Genomic DNA, 9,056 nt, shown 5'->3' with positions numbered 1-9,056 from the left:
TATGCAGTGTCGAATTTTCATTGTGTCTACAAGAGTTAACAATTTAATCTTAGTAACTATTCTTCTGTATAATGTATCTCACAATCATTTCCATTATTAAAGTGCTCAAGAATTTGCATTCCAATCTGAGTTTTCAAGGTATGGATTCAGTTTATACATGCAATTCTATCCATGTTCGTTTGCCTGCAAATCAGAATATTATAAGGTATTTCATCAAATGCCTCATTAAAATCAAGCCAAATTATGTCCTATCATTCGGAAAATCTATTATGAAAATAATTCAGACCAAAAAAAAATATCTGAGATTTTCTGACAAATAACATGTTGAGGTTTTTTTTAATCATCATAACACGGTTTTCAAGATGGTTGCAGCTCAATTTCTCTAGTTTGCTCTTGCATCTTCACAGGTATTAAAGTCACACTCATAATGCAAGTTGATGACTTTAAACTTTGATCCTCTTTTTGCCTCCCTTCTCTAGGATTTCTCAGTTTGATTAGAATACCTTCAGCATCATAAGCTGCCATTATCTGGCCATGGATATTTTAAAGCATTGAAAATCTGAAGATATTTGCTGATTATATTATGCCAGCTAGAATCCCCATATTTCAGCTCTTTACTTATTTTCTAGGAGAAAAATAAGAAGACTGAGCAAGGAAAGAGCCTTTTTTGTTATTCTTTTGACATCTTCACTAAATAGCTGAAAAATTGTTACTTCTTAAAGCAATTTAAGAAAACCATTTTTTTTCTTGGTATTCTCAGCTCATTCTGCACTTCACATTTTCTAACAGTTTGATATTATTACTGAACAATGTTCCTCTTTTCACTCCTGTGTTTTCTTTTTAATTCAGAATTTCAATTAAGGTTTTTGTGCAAATAACTAATTTCCTCAATGATACTGTTTTTGAAAAAGTTTTCTCATATTCTTTATATTTTAATCTACATAGTCTTTTTATCAATTATACTGTTTCCATATAGGTTTTAGTCACAGTAATTTTATTGCTTTTTATCTGTAATTCCATTCTTATTTTTCCATAATTTATAGCAGCCTTCCTCAGTCTTTTTACCCTGGAGGAACCCTTAAAATAATGCTGAGGCCTAAGGAAGCCATGTATAAAAATACTTCTATCTAGACCTCATGATATATGTAGCATATATATATGTAGCATATATATATATAGTATTTTTTTTTTTAAAAAAAGTTGCTTTTCAGTCACAATCTCTAACAAACCCAGTTGAGGAAGGCTGGTTTAGGGACTAAATTGTCAACACTGAAATACATGTAAACTTTTATATATCTGATGTTATGCTTTTGCTTGACAATGAACAGCATTATTATTTTTTTTAAAGTCAACATTAATCAACTTTTTCTGGTGTTCCTCAATTAAGTTCCTATTGATTAGTGGCACATCAAAGATACCTTTCAAAGAGAAACTTGTCAGCAATTCAAGTGAGGAATTTCCTGGAATGACACTGGCAAGAGTTTGTCTCCTAGCATAAAAATCTATTTTATGCCCCATTTTACAAATCTCAAGCATCTACTTAAACATAGAAACAAAAAACTGACAGAAAAAGACCTACCATAATGGTCCATCAAGTCTCCCCTTTGAGGGTGTCTTGTTACCTTTTTAATTTTTATTTTATTTTTTGTCAGATGATGGACAAATGTTTATCCCAAGCATGTTTAAACTCAGTTATTGAGGCTTGATGCTCTACCTCTACTGCAAGCTGGTTCCAAGCTTATACTACTCTTTCTGTGAAGTGATACCTAATAACCTTACTTTTGAAATTCCCTAGTGTAAATTTGAATGTTATGCTCCCATGTTTCTAGTTTTTGCTTACTATTGAAAATACTGCCTTCTAGAACTTTATTCACGCCCTTATTATATTTAAAAATTTCAATTGTGTCTCCCCCCCCCCCCTTTCCTTCTGTCCTCCAGATTGTATATACTCAGTTTCTGCAATCTCTCTTGATGCTTTTTGGCCCTCAGACCTTGTACCCCTTTGTTGCCTGTCTCTGGACTTGCACTGTCTTAAGTGAGAGGTCCCCAAAACCGGACCCAGTATTCCACATGGGGTCTCACTAAAGCCCTATATTGTGGGATTTGGACTTCCTTTATTCTGCTGGTGATCCCTCTAGTATCTCCGAATTGTTTAACTTCACCGCAGCCTGGTCACACTGTTTTACTCATTTTGCAGTCATCTGCTATGAGCACCTAAATCTTTCCTTCTGTTGTTCTAACACTACCTTTAAAGTTGTACCCTGTCAGAGGATTCTTTTTCCCCAAAATACATTTAGAAACCATAAACTGCAGTCTTTACATTTTTAACCAATTTTCCAGCAATGCCAGATTTTCCAAGTTAGAAATACACACCCACCCCGTAACATCAACTCTATTATACACCTTTGTATCGTCAACAAAAAAGAGAAACTTTACCTATTATATCACACACTGAACAGAACAAGACCTGGGGCTGAGCCTTGTATGTTGCTTGTGACTGCTCTGTTCAGATAATCATACACGGATTTATTCCAGAGCCAGGCTTCCTATCCACTGAACTACCCAATGGTTAAGCCTGAACAAGTTTTAAATGAGTTCTTCATATGGAACAATACCAAATGTTTTGTTAAAATTCAGCACCACCTTCAGACAAAACATTTGCTCCAGGAAACCCTGTCTGCATCTTTTTCCTTGGGTGGGTTGGGTTGTAAGACACCAAGAGCCATATTTTGTCCTATTTATGTTAACTTCAGTGCTCTCAGTAGTGCCACAGAGTCAATGCTTTGTAGTTCTATACCAATGGTGACAATTTTGATACAGTCTCTCTATTTTGTGAAAACGTTGCATCTTTGTTGTATTCCAATCATCAAAATCATCTCTCCAATTTAAAGAGGCCCATCTTAAGTCATATTTGTCTTTCCAAAACTCATCTTGTTTTAATTTCCATACTCAGATACTAATATCAGAGTATGACATATCTCCAGTGGATTATTGCAATTCACTGTACATGGGGCTACTCTGAAAAGTATCTGAAAGCTTCAGTCGGTGTAAACTGGGACTGTGTGAGCTACAGTATATTGGATGTCCAAAGAAAGGCACATCTAACGCCTCTGCTCCACAAACTATGCTGAGTGTCACTTTGCTTCTGGGTCCAATTCAAGGTGTTGGTTATGCCCTATAAAGCTCTACATTCATGGGCCCAGACTGTCCATGTAACTGGCTTTGTCCGACCACATCAGCCCATCCCACCCATCTTCCCTCTGACAGGGAAAGTATGTTGCAGACCCCATCAATCAAAGAAGAAACTTCTCTGCCATTATCCTTGTCCTATGGAATATCCTTCCCCTGAAGATGAGGCAGGCCTCTGTTTTCCCGGTCTCGAAAAGGTGTTAAAACATGGCCTTGCAGCCTTTTCTGGGGAGCCCAAAGGACTATGCAGTTGGTAGATAGAATATCGCTGAGATCTTTCCATTTATGTTTGTCAAACAATTTTAATAGGGTTCAATTGCCTCTCAGGAAATTTTCTTGCCTCTTTGAAAATGTTTATGATTTTATATTTTTTAAATTTTTTAATTCTAAATTAATAGGTAGATGGATAGATGATAGATAAATTACTGGATGGATGTAAGGATGGATAGATAAATGACTAATAAAAACTGAATTGTGCTTAGGAACATTTTTTTTCTGATTTTTCATTAAATGGCTTATCGCTACTGCTTTTACAAATCCTTTTGTGAAATATTTTTGTTAATTCCTATAAGCCTTCAATTTAAATCTATTTTGTCAAGTTTGCCACAATACATTTTTAGACTTTGTGAATTTTGTGCCTTTTTATTTTGATAAACTCAAGAATCTAATAGTATTGTAATAGGCTAAAATGTGACATACAGTTTTATGACATTTAATTTAGTTTATTAGGAGTTATTTGTACAGAAAAACTCAAGAATTCTGTCCCTCAACATGTTTTATTACATGTCATAATGCTTACAACAAAATTGCAGGAATGTTTAGCGACATTAAAATATTAATTTATAAGGTCATATAAAATTCCCAAATTTCAAATATTCAAATTCTTTATTACAGGTCAAAAATCTAAGCTGAATAAAACTTCTTAAATAAAATCTGGCAAGGTTTTATTAAATTTATTTAACAAATTTAATCATTTATTAAATGTATTAAACATTTTTAAGATTTTTATTATGGTACATTTATTAAATAATTTTATTAAATTTATTTCATTAATCATTTTTACGTTTTAAAATGTTAATTAGATAAATATTTACCTGGGAGGAGAGAGACCACATGGTCATTGTTCTGTCCCAAGCCTCTAATTTATACTGACGCCGGCTTGGCTGTCTGCCACGACTAAGGAGGGAGATAAGCACCCCTTGGCTAGGAGCCCAGAAAATTATCTCTATGAAAACAAGGCTGAAACTCACGGAATTTTTCAAACTTTTGCTACACCTGGATTAGTAAACTCTTGTTTCCTGCAAAATTTCCCTCCCATCACCCCACCTATAAGCTCTCTGGGAGGGGCCAATCAGTAGCCACCTGTTTCCTATTTCCTTCTATGAGCCTTTTTCCAAAGCTGCTCCCTCCTCTTCTCCATCAGGGACAGCCTGCCTCTTTTCCCCCTCACTGCTCCCTGAGTCAGACGCTATCTGGTGGCCAACAGGCCTCTCTAGTCCCGGCTCTGACTCCAAACACCCCCCCCTGCCCCCAGTCTTCCTCAGCCTCCAGGGCAGTCCCAGTTCATCGCTGTCAGAGTCCTCCAATAGCTCAGCCACCCGCTATTGGGCCACATAGTATTCGTTGTTGTCGAAGTCCACCAACAACTCAACCGGCCGCTGTTGAGCCACAATAGTCATGGATTTCAAATATTGATTCAGAATTATAGAACCAAATGTAAGGTTCAGGTTTCTAGCATTAGCATAATTAGCATTAGCATTAGCATTAGCATGATTGATGCTCATTTAAACTCTCTTGGGATTATCTTTTTTTTTTACACTGCTCTGAAAATAATAAAACAAGGAAATTGTTGATGTCTGCTACCTTGTCCTTTTCAACATGAAAATCTTTCTGGCAGAAAAAATTAAAATAACCTCCAAAAATAATAATCATGAGTTCCTTCCTCCCTCCCTTCCATAATCATAAATGTTTAAACGCTTTTCCAGTGTTCTCTATTTCTATGAGCTATACGGTAATCAGTAATATGTCCACTTATCCAGAAGGTGGCAGGCTCTGCGTACGTCACAATATTATTCAACTGAAAATAGGGACCTGAGAATATCTGATGAAAATGCCTTTGAACTATCTAAGACTATAAAGAAGTTGTTTGCTAATCTGAAGAATATCCATAAGAAAACTCTTCATGGAAAAGCCAAAGGAAAATCTCATCCAATATTTTGTTTCTAAGATTTCCAAGCCAAATATCTGGCAAACTGTTGAGCAAATCATGACAGCAGATGTATTGTTTTATTGATAGGAATCTTGTCTTCTGAGTTACACTGAAGCCAAATAGATGCCATCTGTATAATGGCCTTTAATAAGCCTTTACTAATTCATTTGATCTAATGTTCCATTTTTGTCTTAGTGTGAATGTAATTTTTTTTTAATCTATCAGATGTCAGTAATGACTCAGGCTGATCTGAAGGATCGGATTCAAATATACTACAGGTTTCTTCCATGATATCTATACACAGCAATCTGATCTCCTAACAGTTAAGGCAAACTGGCATCAGATAATAATAAATAAGTTTTAATAATAATAAGTTTAATAAAGTATTACTAAAACTAGTAAAAGTTTATTAAACCTGTATGCTGCCTTGCTATCAATGACACTTTTGTTATTCCAAAAAAAACCCAGTATGGATGTATTCCTAGGATTAACTTTCTGATTATTCTTAAAGAAGGCAGGGTGCTGTTTCATGATCTAATTTGTCATATATGACCAGCTGTATTGTTTCTCCTGGTATTTGAAGTTAAAATTCCTAAATATTTCAGCCTTCTGTTAGAAGAAGGCTTCCCCAACTGATGAATCTGGTTTGCTGGTTCTACATCCTTTCCATCTATTGCAATTAGCTGATTTTTAATAGCTAGAACTACACAGTCGCCAAGGTGAAAACTGCAGAAAATTGTTATTCACATAGAATTATTAAGCAGCAATGGATGGGTTTGCATATCCTGCTAAGCTGTCTTATCACCTAGAGATATATGTGAATTAGGTTATTATAATGACTTGTTGTTTAAAGGTGTTTCAAAGTTAGCCGGGCAAAAGCAGTTTTAGTTATTTCTCCTCATAATCTCAGTCAGGAGAATAGGCTACTTATGTGGTTTTGTGTCTGAAAGCTATAATTACATGTGATTTGTTTAAAGACAGACAGACAGCCTTAAGTCAGGTATGATTTAGGTATGCTGTGCCTTCCAAAATCAACATGATCAGCATATCCTCTAGAGGGTACCAGGTTGGAGAAGGCTGCTTTAGACACTAACTTCATAAATAGAACAGACTTTTTCTTTCCCTTTTAGTAGCCACGTGCTCTCTTAAAATTCCACCTGAGCTCAGAAATTAAGTAGAATCAGGACCATTTCTTACTTTAATAGGAATACCAAAGCTGTAAGCTAGATGAGGAAGCTAAAAAAGATTGCAATAACAGCAAGTCATTTCTGTGTCGTTTGCTTAAACAGACATCCACACAATCATCTAAAGTCTGTCTCAATTTCAATGAGCTTTTACCTTAATTATCTAATATTTAGATTGGGAGTAGCATGGGAATGTTTGGGTGTGTAGTGCTGATGGAGATATAAATTTGCAGAAATTATTTCCTCATGTGAGACAGGAACAATATATAATTATGTTTGTAATTTCATCCTTCATTATTCCACTACTTTTCATAATTGTGTTGAAATCATTGCCACTAGAATTACCAGTCACCAGGTTGACTGTGGTTAGTAGACCTGCTTATACTGCAGGGATGTCAAACTCTATTTCATTGAGGGCTGCATCAAGGTTGTGTTTGATCTCAGGGTGGCAGGATGGGTGTGGCCAGCTCGACGTCACTCGTGTCAAGGGCAGTTGTGGTGGCCTCCTGCAACTCTGCCAGTGAAAATGGAGCTCGGGAGGGCTTTGTGTGGCCCTCCTGAGCTTCATTTTCACTGGCAGAGGGTTGCAGGAAGCTGTCGCAGCCAGAGGTGGAGTTCCATTTTCACTGGCAGAGGCACCGCAGGCCTTTGCTGTTTCCAGGGCGGCCCCACAGACCACATCAAAGGACCATGTAGGCTGGATCCGGCTTCCGGGCCTTGAGTTTGACACCCTTGCTATACTGTACCCTTCATTGGAGTACTACTACTTAAGATTCTGCATTTCTAACAGCTCTCCAGTTGGTACTGGAATAAATAAATTCAAATGCTACAGCCTGATGATTCTAAATCAAGCTTGTTGATATTTAATGCAGATGTGAAGCTTTAATTTAGTATTCTTTGTGCTTCTCACCTCCTTTATCATCAAAGGGAGAGAAAAAAACCCATAGGGACAAAATATAGCTGAGAACTCCTGGTTCTTCATATAACGCTGATGCATTCTGTTTTATAAGGATGGGAAAACCTGTCACTGATCAAGAATCCCAAAATCTGTTACCATGAGTTGTGCATTAACTGATCTGCTGGAAGGAGTGGCATGCCATGTTTTCTTTTTATCTTCACTGAGTTCTTCATTCAGCAATTTCTTAGGCCCCACAAATTGTGTGATACAAAAATATCTGGCTGGTCAAGGTTCCAATTAATATGTTGAGTTAGACATATGCATTATGCATGAGTTCAAAACTCCTTTCCCCCTTCAGTCAGCAAATCAGTTTTAGTTAAACCAGAACAAACTCTTTTCCTGGGAGATAAATTCCTAAACTGTGAGCAGCAACACCAAATAGCTTTCGTCTGCTACTTTCCATTTGCAGTTGCGAAATCCTAGCTTTGTTGGAAGCCTTTGTCATCCCTGACCTTCTGCTCTGTCGTCCTACACAAGAGTTTCCCAAATATGGTCGGAACAGCGTCCAGACCAAAATAGCCACCTGTGACACAATGCAAGATGGAATAATTGGAATCGTGCAACCTAAAGCCAGAACTTCATTGTGAGAAGAGTCAGGGACTTGTTTGCTTTGGCAGTATAAAGATATCAGATCTGCCTCTGCATTGTGAAATGTCCTTCTTGTAGGTGTAACGTCTTAACCCCTCAAAGTCAAAGGTGTCCTTTTTACCCTGGAACCCATATGCAACATTTGGTGTAGGCCAACACTAGTTTTTCTTTGCTGCATCAGTATTAAAATTCATATTTCTCATCATGAGTGAAATTCCTAATTACCGATCCAGTCATTCCACATTCTCTCAAATAGGTGTGATACAATTATACTTTTAATGCAGATGTTGACCATTTTAATAACTGTGTACTCTATCTGTATCATCTTGTTAGTCACTTGTTCTATTGGTAAGACCCAATAATTCTACATCCTCTAAAACAGGGGTGTCAGGCTCACGTTGTCATGGCAGCGTCATGTAATGTATTGGGACTTTTTCCCCCTTTGCTAAACTGGGAATGGGCATGGCCAGCACATGACACATTCGGCCCATGGCCGAATCAAAAATTTTATTACCGGTTGTGTGGGCGTGGCTTGGTGGGCGTGGCATGGGAGGATACTGTAAAATCTCCATTCCCTCCCCACTCCAGGGGAAGGTTACTGCAAAATCCCCATTTCCTCTCAATCAGCTGGGACTCGGGAGGCAGAGAATAGATGGGGGCGGGGTCAGTCAGAGGTGGTACTTACCAGTTCTCCGAACTACTCAAAATTTCCGCTACCGATTCTCAAGAACTAGTCAGAACCTGCTGAATACCACCTCTGGCCCAAAGGCCAGGAGTTTGACAGCACTGTTCTAAAAGGTCTCAGATATTTCCAGGTGCGACCCTCTATTACGTGGGTCACTGGAGATAGGTGGCCAGTTAATATCAGAGCAAATATTGACAATAGACAGATTTGTGACTGCAGCAGCTGTTGTTGGGCAGGAAGAGG

This window comes from Thamnophis sirtalis, unplaced genomic scaffold (assembly GCF_051295495.1).
Source record: "Thamnophis sirtalis isolate CommonGarterSnake01/CBP01778 unplaced genomic scaffold, rThaSir2_p1.2 scaffold_3, whole genome shotgun sequence".
Taxonomy (NCBI): domain Eukaryota; kingdom Metazoa; phylum Chordata; class Lepidosauria; order Squamata; family Natricidae; genus Thamnophis; species Thamnophis sirtalis.
This window is presented reverse-complemented; position numbering follows the sequence as displayed.